Below are 22,100 nucleotides of genomic sequence, written 5' to 3' on the forward strand. Positions count from 1 at the left end.
AAATTCCAAGACATTTCATATCCTTCCTTTGCTCTAAATCTGTGGTGTTACATTCCATATAATCAGAAAACATATAGTTCTTTTGCTATCTAATGTACCATATTCCTTGCCATTGACCTCAAATTGTCCTTATCTATGGTGCTCACCCACTCACTGTACCCCAGTGGCTTCCCTGTCACTCAAATAATCCCTTTTTATCCGGCAGCATTTGTACTTCCTTTCCTATGCCTGAATTACCTTTTTAATCTATTGTCCACACAGATTACTTTTTCATATTCTTTCATCTTTATTATAGTACTGTTGTCTCATTAAGATTACTTTGCTCATCAGACACACAGGTGCAGAAATTCATTTCATCAATGCCTGTGCAGTCAACTGAGAAAGATCTAGAAATTTATCTTAGCTTTTAGTTGTTAATTTTTAACATAATACCAACACTAATATCTTAAGGCACAGAGACCCATATGAAATACACATGATTCTGTTGTGCAGGCACCATGCTCTGCATTTCCTGCCCTGTGGGTAAAATGTTTCCAATGTGAGCTAGAATTCCTGGAAAGAAGTTTTATCTGCAAAGACGTATGGGTTACAACTGCAGTGATATGGAGAGGTAGAGATGTTGCAGATCCAAAGGCTAGTTATTCTATTTCTTAGTGTCAACTGGAGCTGAGGGTCACGTCCTGAAAAAGGGTATATGTAAGATCAATGAAGGAAGAAAGAATCTGACTTAGAACACCATTCAATTCTTTTGATGAGAGATGGGACAAATAGGAAGCCTTAATACTTTACTTGCTCTGACAAGCTGAATCTCCTTTAAGCTTTATTTATACATAAAATCATTTCCTTAAAAACATTAATCACTGACTACACAGCTTGAAATCTTTTTGGTTACATAAATATATAGGAACAAAGAAAATAAAGCAAACAAACAGTAAATTTTCTGAGAACTAAAAATTAACTTTCAGGATAATATCTAATTTTTTTTTAAACTTAAAACTTTCTTCCTTATGATTGGCATTGTAAACCCCTGTGGTTACAAAATGTATTAAACAAAGCAACTATATTTTATTTTATGTTGGCATATAATTAATAGATCAAAGATCAATTGCTGTACCCTAAACTTGTTTTCTTTCCCCTTACTTAACCCTTTTTTTCCTTTTTTACTTTTAAAGTAAAGCTATCATTTAAAAATATTATGTGGCCTTTTAAAATTAGAAGTACTGGTCCTTTTGTCTTTCCAGAACATAAGAAAAGTCCTGGTCTGTCAAGTTTACTCAGAAGGGCAGACATTGTACTGTGACAACATGCCTGTCTCTGTGACTTTGTGCTGAACTTCCATATCAATACAATTTCTATATTTACTGTAGTTTTATAAAGAATAGAAAACTATTAGAACTTTACAACTGTTTCCATATCTTCCTTTAACTTCATTATGAACTTTTTCTTCAATGCAATATCTATCTTTTGTTAAATTCCTGTGAAGGAAAATAAGGATTTTAAAACTGTTTTCTTTTGCTTCCAGGTAGGCACCAAGGTCTGCTGATAATGGTATGGTCAGCATCTCTTTTCTTACTAAACTAGTTCCTTGTTTCCAAAGCTGACCATGAAGACCTAATGATTTTAATTATAGATTGTCAGCCTTCAGAGTTCTCCTAAAATTTTCTTCTTTATTAATTTTCTACAATCCTCTAAATCTTTTACTAAAATTATTTATTGATAGTTTAATAATGAATCTGAACTCTTTTATAAATAATCTAACAATATATCTAAATAAGTTTTGACTCCATTTTCTGCATAGCTGTATTTTTCCAGGGAATCCCCAATACTTTTTTAGTTTTTGTTAGTATCAGCTTATATTAATTTGCAACACTAGCCTTTGGTGAGAAGCCTCTAAGAAGAACTTCTGCAGTAAACGTCAATCCAAGGCATCCAGGCACTTGAACTTTGTCAGGCAGGCTTTAAGGACACCTGGTTGTTGGGGCACTGAAACTTTGTCAATCAGTGCCCTCAGAGTGTATGGCAGAGATGTTCAGATGTTGGGCACTGGAACTTTGTCAAGCAGTGTCCCAGATTTTTTGGCCTCTCTATTTGTGCTCCTCTATGCCATAATGAACATTGTGGCATTAATAGAAAAAAAAAACCTTTTGTAGTCTATTAACTAGATAGTCCCCTATCTTCCCCTAACCCCAACACTAATAATCTAATGATTTGTCCTCTTAGGCATTTGGAATATCTCCCTACATCTTTTCATATTTAGCTCTCTAACCTATCCTTTAATGTATTTTGAATTTATCTGTATTTGACTTTGTTTTTTTAAATTACAGGACATTGTGAAACAGTTTTCATGTTGGAACATCGAATTTGGGGAAACCTATATTTGTGTTCCTGGACCATGGTCACTTAAAGTTGCTGGAGAAAAAAAAACTGTCTTATATTCTTTAAAGTGAGAATTATGTTGTGAAGTTGTTTTGTTGTTAGTCTTGTTTGTTTGTTTCATTTTCTTTTCATTGACATCATCAAGTCTGAGTTTGATTCCAAAGGTTCATATGATGGGAGAACAGGATACTTCTTGTTGTCCTATGACTTACACATGCACACATGCACACACACACACACACACACACACACACACACACACACACACTCAAACTAAATAAAAATGATAAAAACAAAGCATTGACAGGAAACTGTGGGAAGTGTTTTCCCACCTGTACATCACTCATATTATGTAGCATATAAAACATAGTCAGCATGGTATCCAGAAAATGATCGGATGCCTTTCCTCGAGTGGGCTTCTTGTAATGAGTATAGCCTGTTCAAGAAAGCCTGGACTTTACAGATATGGGAGAGGCAGTTAACTGCTTTGGAAATGTTCCCATCTGTCCCAGTCCTGAACCAGAGTTCCAAACACAATGCTGCTCCAGTGAGAGCAAGTGACAGAAGTCAAATGTGCTAAGCAGTTGACACACAGTTTATGTGTCTTCATCATTTGAGTGACATCATTTGTTCAAATCTTACTGACAACTTTCCAATGATCTCCATTTTCTATGAGACAATATTTTAAACCATGAACTAAGTTTTCTTTCCTAGAAGCACACCAATTTTACAGAGAAAAATTCTAAAAGAGTCAAGATAAAAAGGAAGGGAAAATGTGGAATATGAAGAAGGAAATAGAGCCCAACTCTCCAAAATGTTGAAAACTTATCAACTGAGAATTTCAGCAAGTGCAATCCTGTCAGGCATCTCATTCAAATTTCTTAACAAGTAATGGAGATGAGTTTAAAAAAAAACAATAAAAACAAAAACAAAAACAAAACCACCAACAACAAAACAGTTCTACAACTGGAGTCTCTGTCTTTGAAAAATCTATACCCATGCAATTGCTCAGCAGTCTTCCTTTCTCATTACTTCTTTCTCATAACCTTTATACTTTAAACCAATATTAAATTTTATTTTACTAAATCATTGACAGGGCTTAATTTTGATTTTTCCAGATTTTATTTTTGTGATGTTGTATGTAAGCCAAATATCCATCCCAATGTGGGTCAAGTTCCTTCAAAGATTAAAGACGCACTTCAGGCAAATGACAATTGACAAGAAGGTATCCTACCTCCATTTGGCCACTGAAACTGAATAATCCTGACCTGAAATGTGAGCTTGTTGTCCTCACTGCTCTTCACACAAGGTGGCCTCATGAAAGTGTCTGTTATACTCCAATTCAAGGTCAGCCACTTGTGTAAATCTCACCACTTTCTAAATGCCCTATCCAATAATCTGTATGATTGTAGGTTTGGTAGTTATTCATGCAGTAAGAAACTTTATGTATTAGTCTCTTCCATCAAGTCATATAAAGTTTATGCTTATGAGAAGGAATTAAAATATTTTTATCTTTCCAACCCTGTAAGACTCTTATGAAAATGTTTTAACCCCACACCCAGAAAACCCATAACTTATCAAAAAAAACCCTGCTTTATTTTCATATTACAATAGCAAATTCCATTGCCTTTCATAATCTTTCTGCCAATACTTTTCAGTCTGTCCAACCTCAAAAAACTGTGAAGTTGGATCCAGGCCAATGAATAAGTGACAGGGTCACCACCTGCCTTAGAATAAAGGCCAAGTATCTTTCTGGCCCCAGTGTTTTTTCTGCTCTAGTGAGCAAGGCCCCTGGCCCATTGGGAGTGCATTTGTCTTGTCCATATTCTTCAGTGAGAGAAATAGTTTCTTTCATTGTGATCTCAAACATATTTTGAACAACCATTTTCTATATGCCCATGGGGTTCATATGGGCTTGCATTTCAGTTTCAATTTTCATGTTTAGTTTTAGCTAACTTACTGTGTATTCTTTCAGGACACTCTCTGGGATACTCCTCCAGGGTCCATGGGTATTTATTCCCTTTTCTGTAAGAGCATGTCATGTGTTGGAAACCTATTTAGTGTTATGTCTGGAACCAGCACTTCACATTTGTCATTCTTATCACCTAGCAGCAGTGTAGATTTGCTACTTTGCCCATAAAAAGAAATAATTAAGATCCTAAGCAATTTCCATACCATTGTTGTTCATTTACCAAATGATATTGTCACAATTGATCTTCATTGTCAACTTGATGACGTTAGCATTCATTTGCCAAAGAGACAGATGCAGCATGTCTCTGAGTGGCTATGAGTTTGTCTACTAAGGATTAAAAGAGCCAGTAAGTACATATCATGAGTATGATTACAGTGATTCCCGTAGGCTGGAAGCAGGTAGAGAAGTGGTTCAATAGGTAAGGGGAGACTCTTTTCTTCTAGAAGACCAAAGCTTAGGAGTTTATGACAGCTTATAACTTTAGCCCCAGGGGACCCAACTTATTCTTCCGGATTTTGTTGACATTGAACTCAAGTGGACATACCATACTCAGACACATATACATATACACACTTAAAAAGTAAATAAAATATAACATATTTTTATAAGTGGAGGTAGGCAAGGAAAGAGGAAGCCAACTGAATGATAAACTTCCCTTTTTCTTCCCTTTTCTGAGAATTCACCTATGACCCCATGACAAAATATACATCCCTCTTACTATATATTATTTGTCAGGTTATTTGTCTCAGGATCAAGAAGCTAAGAAGAACAAATACTTCTTCTGTATCTGTATTCTCTATGGGTATGGCAGAGATTAAAGAGATGACATTTCTTTCTCTGTGTGGAGTTTACTTCTAGCAGATAAAGAGGTATTTGGATAGTGTGGTTGTGCATTTTGTAATACTCTCCAAATGACAGCTTGGCCAGGTGATTTGTTTGCCTCTTGGTGATTATCTGCAGAATGCCTTAAACCATGATACCAACACTCTTTGTTCCATCTTATACTCTCCTTCAAACTAACTTATTTAACATAACATCCCCGTGCTGATAAGTTATCAGTTTTACTGAAAACTAAACCTCCCTGGGAAGGTAGACACTCAGTTGAAAATTTTCACCATTACAGTGATTGATGGCATTTTTAGAATTGCTTTTTGACTTAGGAAAGCATAATTTATTTTTATGAACACTCTTGGTATTTTTTGTTCCTTGGTCATACAATATCATAGTGGCTCTGTATGATTCATATTTTATAAGAAATTCAGATTTTAATATTTTATTTTTTATCATTTATCCACACCATTATTTGTCCTCTAATATAAGGAAGAGGTTTTCAATTTGATATGACGCCAACTTCTCTACTCTACTGTATATTATTTACATTTTAAAATTGACTTTGTTGTGATTATCTTGTATCCTTCTTAAATATCTTATTAAGTGAATCAAAAATTATTGTTAATGAGCCAACAATGATATAAAGAAATGATTAAAATTCATGTCAAATATTTCTCTACAGCTATATTTTCTCTATCTTGCTCAAATTTGTGTGGATTAAAGTTCTCCTCCTGCTAAGGAGCTACTGGGCTTTGCCTAGTACTAACATCCAATTAGCAGTGCAGATAATTAACACTTGTGTAATAAAACAGATTTTAAGTTCTAAAAGTTTGATGTATACAACTAGCACACACTCTTTTTGTTTTGTTTTGTTTTTGTTTTTTGAGACATGATTTCTCTGTGTAACAACTCTGGCTGTCCTGGAACTCTCTCTGTAGACTAGGCTGGCCTCAAACTCACAGTAATCCTCCTGTCCCTGCTTACCAAATGTGTGTGCCACCACTGCCCAGCTTATCACACAGTCTTAAGAGAGGAAGTTGTGGCCTTCCAGTTGTCTCATTGCAACCACTGTCCACATAGCTTGATGGTTGAGCATTGATTCACCAACACACTTACAAGATGACTCCCATCTTATGGATTGATCAAGGGTCCTAAAAACACTGTCTTTATCCTTGGTAATTTGAGTAATTTTACTTCTGCTTGATGTCCCTGGGACCCACAGTTGAAAGGAAATAATTAACTTTCACAAAGTGGGAATCTCCCATTTTAAATGAGAAATTAGCTTTAACAACTAATTAACAGTGGAAGCATAATTGTGAGGTCCTAGATACATCATATAATCCCTTGTTTATTTCAAATATTACTTATATTAATTAGGCAGGAGGTAGCTTCAAGTTAGACTGACTATAAGGCCAGCCCTCAAATGGATCATAAAGAATGAATAATGCCTGAAGGGCCATCTAAAACCCCCAGAAGCAGAGTGTAAAGAAAATTAGATAACAATAGTCAACTTTAGTTGAATCAGTTCAAACAGTTTCAATTCTTACAAGATCTATAAGGAATTGTGTTTATTTTTATGGAAATTTTTCTGAATCTGAAAATAGCTTTTGACAAGATGACCTATTTTTTTTTACTATTTTTTTTTTTTTTACTATTGTAAACCTACCTATCCATGAACATGGGAGATCTTTCCTTCTTCTTCAATTTCTTTCTTCTTTTCATACAGATCTTTGGTGTGCTTGGTTAGAGTTGCACCAAGATACTTAATGTTATTTGTGGCTATTGTGAAGGAAGTTGGTTCCCTAATTTCTTTCTGAGCCCATTTGTCTTTTGTATGCAGGATGTCGACTAATTTCTTATCCAGCCACTTTGTTGAAGGTGTTGAAGAGTTCCCTGGTAGAATTTTTGGGGTCACATCTATATATATATTATCACGTTATCCCCAAAAGAGTGGTACTTTGACTTCTTTCTTTCCAATTTGTATGCCCTTGGTTCCCTTTATTGTCTTAATGATTCAGCTAGGACTTCAAGTACTGTATTTAAGAAATACTTAGAGAGTAGACAGCCTTGTCTTGTCCCTGATTTCAGTGAGATTGCTTTTTTTCTCTCCATTGAGTTTGATGTTGGCTATAGGTTTGCTGTATATTGCCTTTACTATGTTTAAGTATGTGACTTGCATTACTGATCTCCCCAAGACTTTATTTTATTTATTTTATTATAATTTATTTTTATTTCATATAATTTATTCATATTACATCTTGATTGTTATCCCCTTGCAGCTTTTTTCCAATTCCCCCCTCCCCCTCCTTCCACCTCATTTCTAACACCAGCCCTCTGACAGGGAGACACTCTTTGCCCACTCTGTGGCCACAGTCCATCAGGTCTTATTAGGATATCCTTCATGTCCTTCTTCTGTGCACCTCCAAGACTGCCTTTCCAATGGATTGTGATCAAATTGAGGCTCTCAACTGTATATCAGAAGTCAGAGGCAGTCACCTCTCTTCCCCTCTCCTCTCCCTACATGTAGAATCAGCAGGCCATCAACTACATCTGAACCAGGAGTCTAGGTTCTCTCCATGCATTAAACTTTGTTGGGTTATCAGTTTCTGCAGGCCCCCTGTATTCAGATTCATCAGCCTTGATGCTTTCCGTGTAGGGCTCCTAAACTCTCTGGTTCTTTGATTCCCCCACTCTTAAATACAACTCTCAGTGATCTGCCCAGAATCACAATTTCAGTCCCAATATCTGTCCTCATCCTCCACTGAGTAGAGTCTCTCAGAGGACTTCTATAATGGGCTAATAGCCACTCAGAAGTGGGTATATACCATGCATGTATTTCTTGGTCTGTCTTATGTCACTCAGGATGATTGTTTTCATTTCTATCCATTTGCCTGTGAATTTCAAGATTTCCTTGTTTTTCATATCTGAATCATATTCCTTTGTGTTAATATATCACAGTTTGTTTAGCCATTATTTGGTGGAAGGATGTCTAGATTATTTCCAGATGCTAAATATTGTGAATAAAGATGCTATGAACATAACTGAGCAAATGTCATTGCTTTATGGTGGAGTGTCTTTTGGTTACATGCCCAGTACTGGTAGAGCTGGGTATTGAGGTATCACTATTCTCAAGTTTCTGAGAAAGTGCCAGATTGCTGTCCAAAGTGGTTGTACAAGTTTGAACTCTAACAAGCAATGGAGGAATATTCCCCTTTCTTCACATCCTGATCAGCATGTACTCTTACTTGAATATTTTATATTATCCATTCTCATAACTGAGAAATTGAATCTGACAGTCTTTTTATTAGCATTTCCTTGATTACTACAGGTGTTGAGCATTTCTTTAAGGGTTTTTCAGACACTTGATATTCCTCTTTTGAGAATTCTCTGCTTTGTTCTCTACACCATTTTTAATTGGAATATATATATATATATATATATATATATATATATATATATATATATATATATATATATATATATATCATTAACCTTTTGTCGGATGCAGGGTTGGAGTTGGTGAAAATTTTTTCACAATCTATAGGCTTTTGTTTTGTCTGTTGGCAGTGTCTTTTGCCTAACAGAAGTTTTCAAGTTTCATGAGGTCCCATTTACTAACTGTTGATCTTAGTGGCTGAGCTTTTGACTTTCTATTTAGGAAGGTGTCTCCTGTGCCAATGAGTTCAAGGTTCTTCTCACTTTCCTTTTACCAGATTTAGTGTGTCTGATTTTATGTTGATGTCTTTATTCCACCTAGGCTTGAATTTTATGCAAGGAGATAAATATGGTAATATCTGCATTTTTTTACATGTAGACATTCAGTTAGGCCATCACCATTTATTGAAGATGCTGTCTTTTTATATTGTATGGTTTTAGTTTCATTGTCAAAAATCAAGTGTGCATAGATATGTGTGGTTGTTGCTGCATCTTTGACTTAATTCCATTGATCAATCAGCCTATTTCTTTGCAGTAACCAGATAGAGTTTATTATTATTGCTCTAAAGTGGAGCTTGAAATCTGTGATGGAGATTACTCCAGAAGATCTTTTATTATACAAGAATGTTTTAAAAATTATCATTTTCCATGTGAAGTTGAGAATTGATATTTCACCTTCTGCAAAGAATTGTGTAGATATTTTAATGGAGATTATATTAAATCTGTAGGTTACTTTTTGTATGATCACTATTTTTACAATGTTGATTTTCCTGATGCATGAACATGGGAGATCTTTCCATCTTCTGATATTTTCTTCAGCTTCTTCAGGTTTTTTTTCCATACAAGTATTTCATTTGCTTGGTTAGAGTTACTTCAAGATACTTTTTGTTAGTAGTGTTTATTGTAAAGTGTGTTGTTTCTGTCATTTTTTTCATTAGACCTTTGGTCTTATGTATAAAGAGAGCTACTGATTTTTTTAGGTGATTTTGTATCCAGCCACTTTAGTGAAGGTGTTTATCACCTGTAGGAGTTCCTTTGTAGAATGTTTGGGTCACTTATGTATACTTGTATATGATCTGAAAATAGTGATACTTTAAAGTTTTCATTTCCAATTTGAATCACCTTGATCTTCTTAGTTGTCCTAAAGCTCTAGCTAGGAATTCAAGTACTATATTAAAGATATACCAGAAAGATGAATAGCCTTTTCCTGTTCCAGATTTCAGGAGAATTAATTAAGTTTCTTTCCATTTAATTTGATGTTGGCTATAGCCTTGCTGTATATTGCATTTACTATGGATAGATTTATGCATTTTATCCCTGATTTCTGCAAGACTTTTATGATGGATTGATATTGTATTTTGTCAAATACTTTTTCAGCAACTAAGGAGATTTTTTCTTTCAGTTTGTTTATAAGATGGATTATATTGATGGATTTATGTAAATTAAATAACACCTGCATGCCTGGGATCACACCTACTTGGTCATAGTAGATGAGATTTTTGATGTGTTCTTCGATTTGGTTTGTGAGTATATGAATATTTTGTATAAATGTTCATAAAATAATTTGGTCTAAAGTTCTCTTTCTTTGTTAGGTCATTGTGTGTCTTAGGTATCAAAGTGGCAATGGTTCCATAGTATGAGTTTAGTAATGATTCTTCTGTTTCTATTTTCTGAAATAGTTTGAGGAGTATTGGTATTAGTTCTTCTTCGAATGTCTGGGTGAAATCTGTACTGAATACATTTGGCCCTGGTCCTTCATTGTTTTTAGATTTTGATGACTGATTCTATTTCCTTAGGGAATATAGGCACATTTAATTTCTTTACCTGATCTTGATTCAACTTTAGTAAATGGAATATATTAGGAAAATTGTCGACTTCATTTAGGTTTTCAAATATTGTGGCATATATGCTTTTGATGTAAGTCCTAATGATTCTTTGGATTTTCTTGGTATCTGTCTTTATATCTCCTTTTTCATTTCTGATTTTACTGATTTGGATTGTCTCCCTTTGCTAATTAGGTAGTTTGCCTGAGGGCTTATCTATATTGTTGATTTTAACAAAGAACCAGGGCTTGATTTCATTGATTTATTGAATTTTTTCTTTTATTCTAATTTGATTGCAGTCCTGAATTTGATTATTTCCAGTTGTCTACTTCACTGGGGTGTGTATGTTTATGTTTTCCCTAGGTCTTTCAAGTATTCTGTAAAATGGCCTATACAGGATTCTTCCCATCTCTATATGAAGGTAGTTAGTACTACAAAATTTTCTCTTAGCACTGTTTTCATTGTGTCCTGTAGGTTTGGGTATGTTGTGCATTTATTTTCTTTAAATTCTAGGAAGCTTTTAAATTCTTTCCTTTTTCAATCTCAAAACAGTTGTTACTGAATAGAGCATTGTTCAGTTTCCATGTGTATGCTTTTTGTTCTTTCTGTTGTTGAAGATCAGCTTTAACACAGTGTGGTCTGATAAGAGAGAGGGCATTATTTCAGTTTCCTTGTATCTCTTAAGGGTTGCTTTGTGACTGTTTATAAGGTGAATCTTGGAGAAGGTTCTTTGAGATGTTAAGAAAAATATATTCTTTTGTGTCCCTGGAAAAAAAGTTTTGTAGATGTTATTTAGGTATATTTGATTCACTAATATGTGGACCTTAATGTGTGATTTAAGCTTTAGTTATGTTTGTTTTATGAATGTAAGAACCCTTCATTTGGGGCATAGATAGTGAGGATTAAGATGTCATCTTGGTGAAATTTTCTTTTGGATATGTATAAGGTATCCTTCATGATAACATTTGATTGATTTTAATTGAAAGTCTATTTTATTATATATTAGAATAGATATTACATCTTGCTTCTTGGCTCCTTTTACTGGGAAAAACATTTTTCAGCCCTTTAATGTAATGTCTATCCTTGTGACTTCAAGATTTTTAACATGAAATGCTGTTTGATTTTGACACAGGACCACATGATTTTTTTTCTTCAAGTTTGTTTATATGTTGGATTATACTGACAGATTTAAACCACCCCTCCATGCCTTGTATGAAGAATATTTGGTCTTGGCTTCATTGCTGGTGGCAGCAAAAACTTCTATAATCACTTTTGAAATTAATCTTGTATTTTCTGTGATAATTCAGAACAGCTCTACCTTAACATCTTGTTTTATCCCTCCTGGGAATATACCCAAAAGATGTTCCACCATACAAAAAGGACAGTTGTCCACCTAGGTTCATGGCAGCATATTTGTAATAGCCTGAAGTTGGAAACAACCCAGATGTCCCTCAACTGAGGAATGGATAAAGAAATTGTGAAATAGCTACAAAATTGAATACCATTCACTGATCAAATACAGAGCACCATGACATTTGTAGACAAATGGATGGAGCTGGAAAAGATCATCATGAAGAAAGTAAATAAAATCCAGAATGACAGGCATGATATAAACTCATAAGCTGTATTAGCCATATAATACATGAAAACCATAACACAATCTACAGACATTTAGAAGCTAAGTAACAAGGAGGACTCTATAGAGGATGCTTAATTATCATTCAAGAGGGCAAACAGAATAGACACTGAAACATGTGAAGAGATGAAAAAGGATGGGATCCCACCATATTATCCTCTCAAAGTCCCCACCTAGCAGGAGGTCAGAGCAGAAGCTAAGTCACACAGACAAATTTTGGACAAATTACAGGGAATTGTGTAGATGAGTGGGGATATAGAGGCCCAGGTGTTTGCTAGTCACTGATGTACCAAACAAGCATAGTGCCTAGATAGGAGCTAAGCACTTCAATCAGATGTAGCTGATAAGCAGCTCAGTCTCTAAATGGATCCCCTATTAAGAGGAACAGGGTCTTTTCTTGCTATGGGCTCTTGCCTGCACTTTTATCACTTCCACCTAGTTGGGTGCTTTAGAATGCTGTTGAGGGTGAAGATTCAGGTAATCCTGATGAGAATCGATAGGCTGGGGTCAATTGGTAAGGTAGAAGGGCTCTCCATCTCTGAGGACTAGGGGAGAAGAATAAGGGGGAGGTGGGTGGAGGGTGGGACCAGGAGGAAATGAGGCAGAGGGGTATGATAGTGATGCAGACGTAATAAAATTTAAAAAATGAATACAAAAAAATAAAAGGAAAGAAAGAAAGAAAGAAATGAAGAAATCCAAAGTCAGTGACCTCCTTGCTGTGCAGAATTTCTTTCTACTTCTCCAGTAGTTTGCACAGAAGGTGCCTTCTTGGATATTAGCATGTTTCTACCATCAGTAACAACTGGATGAAGGTCACTCAACACAAATGGAAACAAACTGTTTTTTTAACACATCTGCTTGAGCAAGAGAGAGAGTTAGAGAATATATACCTCTTAATAGAATGACTTAAAGGCTGTTGTACAGATAATCCAAAAATGGCTGTTTGTGAAAGTAAAGTCAAGAAATCCATTAGTGACTCAATCCACAAGACCAAATGTCTCACCTGATCTTTGGTAAATGCTGAGATCCTGAAAAAGTAGACTGTAATGCCAAAGAAGACATTGATATGTTAGTGAGGAGAGTGCAAGCAGGCAAAGCACAATAATGTCTTTCTTCCATGTCCTAGTATAGGTTTCTAGTAGAAGTTGTTCCAGGTTAAAGGTTTTTATTTCTACCTCAAATTTCCAAACATGAAGTGGATCTACACATTTAAAAATGTTTTAGCTTATTTACTTTACATCTCAACTGTAGCACCTTTTTTCTTCTCCTCCATGTCCCACTTTTCCTCCCTCATCCCTTTTCACTACCTCCTTTTTACTCAGAAAGAGAGAGAACTCCTACATTATCACCTGACCCCAGCCTATCAAGTATCATCAGGACTGGCTGAATCATATTCCTCTGTAGTTTGGCAAGGCTGCTCCATCATGGGAAAATGGATCCACTCATTTTAAGCTAAGCAACAACAACAAAAATAACAACCAACAAAAAAAAAAAAAAGGAAAACAAGAAACCTCTCATATCAATGTGCTCTCCCTTTCTGAATTATAATTCATTTCATATGAAATCAAGTTGACAACCAAGAAGTGTTGCAATTATTTCAACAGTATGCCTAATAATGTTTATGATCAGGTCTGTAATTATTATTACGGCAGGATTTTATAACCCACTAGCAATCACCAAGACACAAAAACCTGTTATATTTTAAAATAGGCTTAGTTAACCAGGGGCAGGGCAGATATTAATCAGCTAAACTCCTTCCCATAGTGGGGCAGGTATGGAACACCTGTTCCAATCCCATGCTGTCTGATTCTAATAATTTCTATCAAGTTACTTCCCATCCATAATCCTATATACTTGCTAATGTTCTTCATCTGGGCCAAATCCTCCATTCACACTGGCCATTTGATTCTCTTCCACCTAATACATGGTGGCGTGCCTCCTTCTTCTCTCTCCTCTGGTCTGGTATCTTTCTCCCAAGATTCTCTCTGTCTCCCCAAGCCCAGCTACATTATCCATCCCTATTCCATTTGCCCTGACCAGGTGTGATGGCTTTTTATTGGTAAAACAGGTTAGTCTATTAGACAAGGTGGGTCACAGAGACAGAAAGCAGTAATTAGCATCAAAATACATCAAACCAACATCCAACAATAAACAGCCATCAGAGTTCTTATGTAACTAGTAGGACCATCAACTTTACTGATAAGGAAAAGAAAGTTTTCTTCTTTCCAAAATTAGAACATGCAACTTTCTGTTTTAGAGTCTATGAAGGCACAAGCTTGCTTTAAGAGAACCATGGGATTAAATGTTATTATGGCTGAATAATGTGATCCTTAAAGATTTCATGCCTCACTCAGAAATCATGTCAGCCAAAATATCTTCACTGAGAAGGATGTAAATGTTTGTTAATGAAGGGCAAGCTTCTATAGCAAATGGAAAGGCTAGAAAGAAGGGTCTGTGGAAATACATCTGTAGCTGATTACAAAGTATGAATATCCTGAAATACAAGCTCAGAGATGGTTTGAGTAATAGATAAAAACAGAAAGAATTAAGCAGGAGCTGTGGGAAAATTCCAACTATCAGAATCAGCTCTGAGGCAAAAGAAGTGGAATTGTTTCTGGGTAAGACAGAAATGTGACCCCTGTTAACCTTGATAGGTGATGTTCCTATGCAATCTTCTATCATTTAACCCACATCATAATATTCTGCATATAACTAGCTTTCTCTACCTCTAGATTCCCCATCAAATAATATGAGAAGCCATGGAAAGGAAATATATAGCAAAAACTGTATTAAGCATATACAGGAAATTTGTTCTTATTATTAATCCCTAAATGTTACAAATTTAAAGAATATTCCTCCATACAAGTACTGACTAGGCCCCTCACTGTTGAGCTGAGATCAGATGAAATTTTGCTCATTTAGTAAGAGATGGCCAATACCTAGAATTCCATTGCCTCAAGAATCACGAGTAATTCAGAAAGCCTTGCATTGATACAACATGTCTCTGCATATGCAAAATTTGTGTCAATTCATCTAAGATTCTTTCTCATGTCAGGCCAGTGGATTCCAGGGGACAATTCAATATCAAGCAATGGAAAGAAGAAATCTCAAGTGTCCTAGAAGAGATAGCTTGTAAAAAATGGAGCTAGGAAGCAGTGTGTGGTGGTCAGTATTGTCAACTTGGTAGGATATGGAAGCACCTTGGATAAAAATATGTGGCCATGCTGGTAAAGGAGATTCTAGATTGAGTTGACTGAGGTAGGAAGATCTATCTTGATGTGGGTGACACTGTTTATGGCATGAACAGGAGTGCATAAAAAGTGAAGCCAATCTGAGCAAGGCTATGTATTCCCCACTGTGTCCTAACTGCAGGTCTCATATGGACAGCTGCTTCATTCTTCCAAGGCTCTGTCTTCCCCGTTATGATGAATGTACCCTGCAACTGCAAGCCAAAATAAAAACTTCTTTCCTTAAGTTGTATATGCCAGGTGTTTTGTCACAGCAATGGGAGAAGTGACAAATACACTAGTCAATGCCAGTGATTTTTCAAGTTGAAAAAGGATTTATTTGTCTCCTAATTATACAGATGAGGCTAAACAATGTTCCAATCAGAGAAAAAGACATTATATCAAAGTAATCCCTATTAATTATTTTAGATTGCTTATAAAAACATTTAAAAATTTATGCATTAGATAATAAAACTAAATTAATTCATTTCCATTTACATTATTCTAATTATTAATATATAATTAAATAGTGAATTAATAATAGAAGCCAGAACTATTTCCCATGTTTAGCTGTGCAGCTAAGGGAACTTGGGGCCTTGGCAAACCAAGCACACACACATATAAACAGACACACACACACACACACACACACACACACACACACACACACACACATACACACACACGCTCAAATACACACACACATATACCTAACATACACACACAAAAAAAAAAACATAGTCATGTATACAACAAACATACACACCCAAATATATGCACACCCAACAATGTTCACTCTCTGTCTCTCTGTCTCTTTTTCTCTCTGTGTGTCTCTCTTTTGTCTCTCTCTGTCTCTCTGTGTCTGTCTATCTGTCTGTCTGTCTGTCTCTCTCTCTCTCTTTCTCTCTCTTCTCTCTCTCCCCCTCTCTCCTGTGTTTGAGTAAATGTATATGTTGTGTATGTACCTATGCCAATGATACTTGAGTGTCTTTTGTTTATTTCTACATTTCTATGTTTTGATGGCAGGGTTTCTCAATGAATTCAGAAATCACTGGCTGGCTGGGATGACAAGCTTTGAGCCCCATTGATCATCTTGCTCTCACCCAATCCCATTAAGCACCAGGGTTACAAACATGTACCGACAAGCCCAACTTTTTAAAAATTAATGTTAATTATGGGGATCTGAATTAAGATCCTGATGTTCATATAACAGATATTTTTTAGCTAAGCCATATCTTTAGACCGCAGGTTGACTTAAAATCTATCAATTTAAATAATATATTCTTTTTTTATCAATGACTTCGAAATGTAAGGTAGTGATAAGTAGTTTCAGTTATTGTAGTTTATTGATTTTTCTTTTAATTTTGATTTGTTCTGAGAATCTCAACATTTGAAAGAATCATTCTTTTGAAAACAGCATCACATATATTCTCAAAACAGCTGTGCTATAAAGCTCTAGTACCAAAAATACAATAACAATGATGACAGTGAACAGCTCAACCATTGGCATCTTGAGAAAAATCATGACTTTTCAACGTTATGAGAACAATGTATTTTTAACACTGTCATGTTACCATTTCCTAAGACATCTCTATGACAATTGGATTCTATCTCCTAGAAATATTCTTAGATATCTGTGCTAGCTAGATTTACTTCCATTTGAAGCAAAGTATAATCATCAGAGAAGAGGTAACCTCAGGTGAGTATATGCCTCCAGAATATTGGGCTGCAGACCAACCTGTAGAACATCTTCAAAACTAGTGATGGATAAGGGAGTTCCCAGCCCACTGTGGGTGGGGTCATGACCTGGAGTCCTGAGTTCTATAAGAAAGCAGACCAGGTATGGCAATGCATACCTGTAATCCCAGCAATGGGAGGCAGAAGGACGTGGATTCCTGGAGTTCCATACCAGCCTTAACTACAAAGTAAGTTCCAGGACAGACAAGGCTACACAGAGAAATGTTGTCTTGAAAGTCCAAGACTAAATCTAAAGAAGAAATAAAACAACAAAACTAAGCAACAAAAACAAAAACAAAAACAAAAAAGCAGGCTAAGCAAGCCTTGTTAAGCAATATTCCTCCATGGCCTCTTGATTAACTCCTGCATCCATGTGCATGCCATGATTGAGTTTCCATTCTAGCTTCTTGCAATAATGGGCTACAATGTGGAAGTGTAACTCAAGGAATTCATTTCCTTCTGATTTTCCTTTTTTGTTCAAGGTGTTTAATTGCAGCAATAAAAAACCTAATTGTGACAATATCCAACTGAAACAATGAAGCAGTATGCTAAATATGAAGCATATCCACGTATTAGAGTGTAGACATAGGTGAATAAGTCAACAGTTAGGACCTATGTATATAGGAACAGTCATTGAAACTACAGGTGCTAAAACAATTTTGAAGCAAGTATGTTGAGGTTAAAAAGAGAATGAAGATGGGGCGAATGACCTATAAGGTTGTGCCACTCTAGAATTGAGTGGTCTAAAGGAAAACTAATCTCTCTATCTGGTTTTGGTTATTGGAGACAGGGCTTCATTTGGCTCATGCTGTCCTCAAAGTTACCATGGAGCCTTAGTTGACCTTGAACTTATGACCACCATGCTCTCCTGCCCCAAAGGCTGGGATTCTGTCATATAACACCATTCCAAGCTTATGTGATGCTAAGGATTGAGCCCAGGGATCATTACCATTAGGAAAGCACTCTATGAAAGCAACTACATTCCAGCCCTCACCGTAGTCTTCAATATGAAAGACAGGTGATGGATTTCAGTTGCCCTATGAAAAAGGTTTTCATCTCCTGACCTTCTATGAATTTTTAAAAATACTCTACCAAAGACACATTCCTATTTAAAATTTATTAACTAATTGTCTGTCTCTGACTCTTCACTCTTCTATGAATTTATGTCATTCTAAATCATTCTTGAGAGCTAATTAGCCTGAGAGCCAATTTCAATTGCTACTTTGGAAGACAAGGTATGTGCTTACATAGTGTGCACTTACAGCTGTGCACATCTGTGCTTGAGATCAATCTGTATGAAGTTTCAAAATTAGCATCCTTTAAAAGTCAAATAAGCTTTTATGAAAAGCCACAAATTTAATTGGTCTTTGGTCTTGCTGATACTGCCAGAGATGCAGTAAAATAGGAAAAGCCTGTCCTGGTTTTGCAAAGATTGGCCTTGATCATAAACACATAAAGGCAATATATATGGTTTGTTTTTAAACTTTATTTTAATTTTTAATTATTTTTTAAACTTTTATTGAATGTCTATGATTTACATGTCATGCACCAAAATCCCACTCCTTCCCAGAGTAAAATAAAACAAACAGACAAACAAAATATCTTGTCACAGAACCTGCATTGTATCATGCCGTATAGCCTTTCTTTCAAATGTTCATTGCTACAAGTCATGGGTCTGGTTTGAGGCATACATTATCTTTACCTGATTATCACTGGGACTGCAGTCAGATATCCCATTTTTGCTGGGTGTCAGGGAGATACTTAATCTTTGAATCTGCATGTCCAACCCCCTTATGTGTTCCAGGAGGTCATACATGGGGTAAATGTTGGAGTGACGTCCACTCAGAACCCTGGAACAGGGCCTGTTCCATTGTCCTCAGAGCAGACATCACTCTTATGTTCTCATATCATTATGGCACAGCCAGCGTTCATGATGCTGTATCCCCAGGGCATGGCCTGCTCTCCTGCTTTTGTATCATCATGGCAGGAACAGCTCTGAATATGGCAGGGTTGAATCTCCTGCTCCCATGGCCTCAGGTCAGGGCCCTTTCTCCCACTTCCATGTCATCAGGGCAAGGCCTGCTTATGCGCTCCTGTGTCCTCAGGGCCAGCTCTCCTGCTCCTTTTCAATTTGCCAGATTGTTGCTGACTGTCAAGGCCTGTATGGCCTCTTACTCCTGTGGATACTGGATCTTGTAGGTAATCAAGCAGGTAGCAAGTGGAGGCCGCTCAAAGTCTTCATTGAGTTGCTCACAGAAACCATTGATGTTGGCCCAGCTCAGCTTCTTGCCCTTGGGAAATTGTGGCTCTGTTGATTCACACCTTCACAGTCTCTGGTTCCATCGTGTGCTCCATTCTCCATGGGCCCCCATCTCAGTGTAGCCTCTACTATCCACCTCTGCACAATCCAGCTCTTGGCACTAAGTATGTCCCTGGACTGTGAGAGCTCCATGATGCCTGTGGTGTGGGTGGTGCAGTCCTCACTGGGTCTCAAGTGGAACAGCACCCACTCCTTGAATGCCATCTCCTTGGCATGCACTGCACCAGGCTGCAAACCAAAAAGCAGTAGGGCATGGGGGCAGCAGAGGTATGGCCCGAGGTCCCCAGAGGCTCACTGGAGCATGGTCCCATGGTCCTGTGTTGAGAGGGCCTCGTAATCTACATGACAGGATTTCCTTCTTTCTGATAAACATAAGCAGTGTGTTTTGGAGCTCTCAGTATGATCATTGGTGGAAGTACAGTCATTTCTGTTTCAAGGATCAGACACATAGACACCATCTTGGGTGATCTCTGCTTGGGTGTTTCTAATATATTGCCCTAAGTGTTTCCTCCCTATCAGGCCACTCTTGGGGGTGAACATTTCTGTGTAGCTCTGGAACCCAATCATCCTCAGAATGCATTGAGGACATCATTGTCTGAAACTCATGGACCTGTGTACACAGCCACGACCTGTGCCCACCACATTTGCTTTTAGAGTATTAAATTTGCATTTTTAAAAGAGTATCATGTCAATATAAAATACAAATTAATATTGTGAAGTGATAATTTTTCCTAATGAGCTATTTGCATAAACTAAGATAAAACAATTTTATTTTTATTTTTGAGATTTTATCATGACTATAACTTTATCCCTTCTGCTTTTCCCTTCACGTCCTCCAATATATTCTTCCTCAAATTAATAGCTTCTCTTTTTTATCAATTTTTTACTGAAGAAAATATGTATTTGTGCATACATGCATATTGCTAAATATAACCTATAAGCACATATAATTTTAAATTTATGTATGTTTTCAGGGCTGATCCTTTGATACTGGACAATTGATTGGTATGTTCTTCCCTGAAAAAGACTACATCTCTCACTCCCAATACTTTCAATAGGCTTGAGGTCTTATGGGCTTCTCTCTATTCAATTTGACAAGTTCATTGGAGTTGTCCTTGTTCACTTCAAATTTGAGCAGTACTTATGATGAGATTTTATGGTGTGTTATTTGAGGAGAATCTACACCTATCAATGTACAAAACCATCATGATCTCTATCTGTAATCCTTAAAGAAAATAGTTTATTTTTCAAATTTATTTGTTTGATTGTCAGAGGGAGGCACATAGGACATAGAAAAAAAATTTCATGGTCAGAGTGGAGGTCAGATGACAAGACAAAGTAGCAATTTCCTCCTCCCCTATGTGGATGCCAAGGACTGAAATCAGGCTTTCAGGCCCTTACCAGGTGAGCCATCTCATAGGCCTTAAATATATGCTATTTGGGAATTTAAGATAGAAAAAGAGTTACCAGTTTCCTGTCCCTTTCAGTAGCACACTGTATTTCCCAACACTCAGCTCTTTATATTCTAGGCCCTGGGTCTCTCTCTGGAATGTGCGATCTGTGAGGAGGACATAGCAATTGCCATGAAGCACAATGAAATGATATCTGAACATAAATGCACAACTGTTTCCACAGGGAGAAAACTTCAGATAACACAGACTAAATTGTAGTCATAAGAGTGAAGTGACTGGCAACTTTTACTGCTTGTTCAAATGAAACTTTAATACTTCTAAGGTATCCAAGGAAGAAGCACAATTGTTCAGTAATTACTTAGAGGAGAGGTTTGATGGCACAGCCTGTGTCCCTTCCAAATCCTCTATAGTCTCCTGAGATATTACAAGGGCAGAAGAGGGAAAAAAGGGAGAGATGTAACAACAGAATTTAAAATTTCGGTGTTTTTTTTTTTTTGTGTGTGTGTGTATCCTACACATGATACAGTTAACTTAATTGGCCACAAAAGTGATGGGTACAGAACAAATTGAAATCAAGACATGAAAGTACCTTTGCAATACAAAAAACTATAGGAATGAAGAAGCCAAACAGGAAATAGCAGAAGCCAAATTGAAAGTAGCATAATCCAAGGTGTAGGGGTAAAAGCCAAACAGAAAGCACTACAAGTTCCTTCTATGAGATGTTTGGCCTCAGGAAAGCAAAATCTCAACTTTTGTTTCCCTGGAAGGACTAGATGGCAAATACCATAGTTTTTAGCAACTCGCCATTTCAGCTTTTCTAACAGGACAACTGGTTCAGAAAGTGTATTAACTTGTGCAACAAATTTTGTTACAAAAGTACTTTATAAGGAGATAAATTGTAATTTCATTTGATTTTTAAATACCGAGAATGTTTTTCTTTATTTATCTTAACTATTAAATTTATGGAGACAGTTCACTTGCTGCTCCTGCAGAGGACTTCAATACCCAGTACCCATGTTGGGGGACAGGCCACAGAAAAAAGGTGAAGGGCTCCATACACACTCAGTCCCTGAATATGGTTTCTAGTATAAATATCATTGACTTCAAGTTTAGAGATGTACTGAGCAGTCCAGCAGAAGAACAAGAATTTTAGATTATTTTTCCATTTGAAGATTTTAAAAAATAAACAAAACCAATTTTAATTGCCATTGCTGAAGATGCCAAGACTTATTTCCAACAAATTACAAATTAGAAACTCAATTGTTATTTCTTATGAGACTGAGATTGCATATACTTCAAACTGTGTGGGTACTTTTGATGTAAAAAAAAAA

The sequence above is a fragment of the Acomys minous genome (genome assembly GCF_964271855.1).
Source record: "Acomys minous genome assembly, chromosome: 1".
Classification (NCBI taxonomy): domain Eukaryota; kingdom Metazoa; phylum Chordata; class Mammalia; order Rodentia; family Muridae; genus Acomys; species Acomys minous.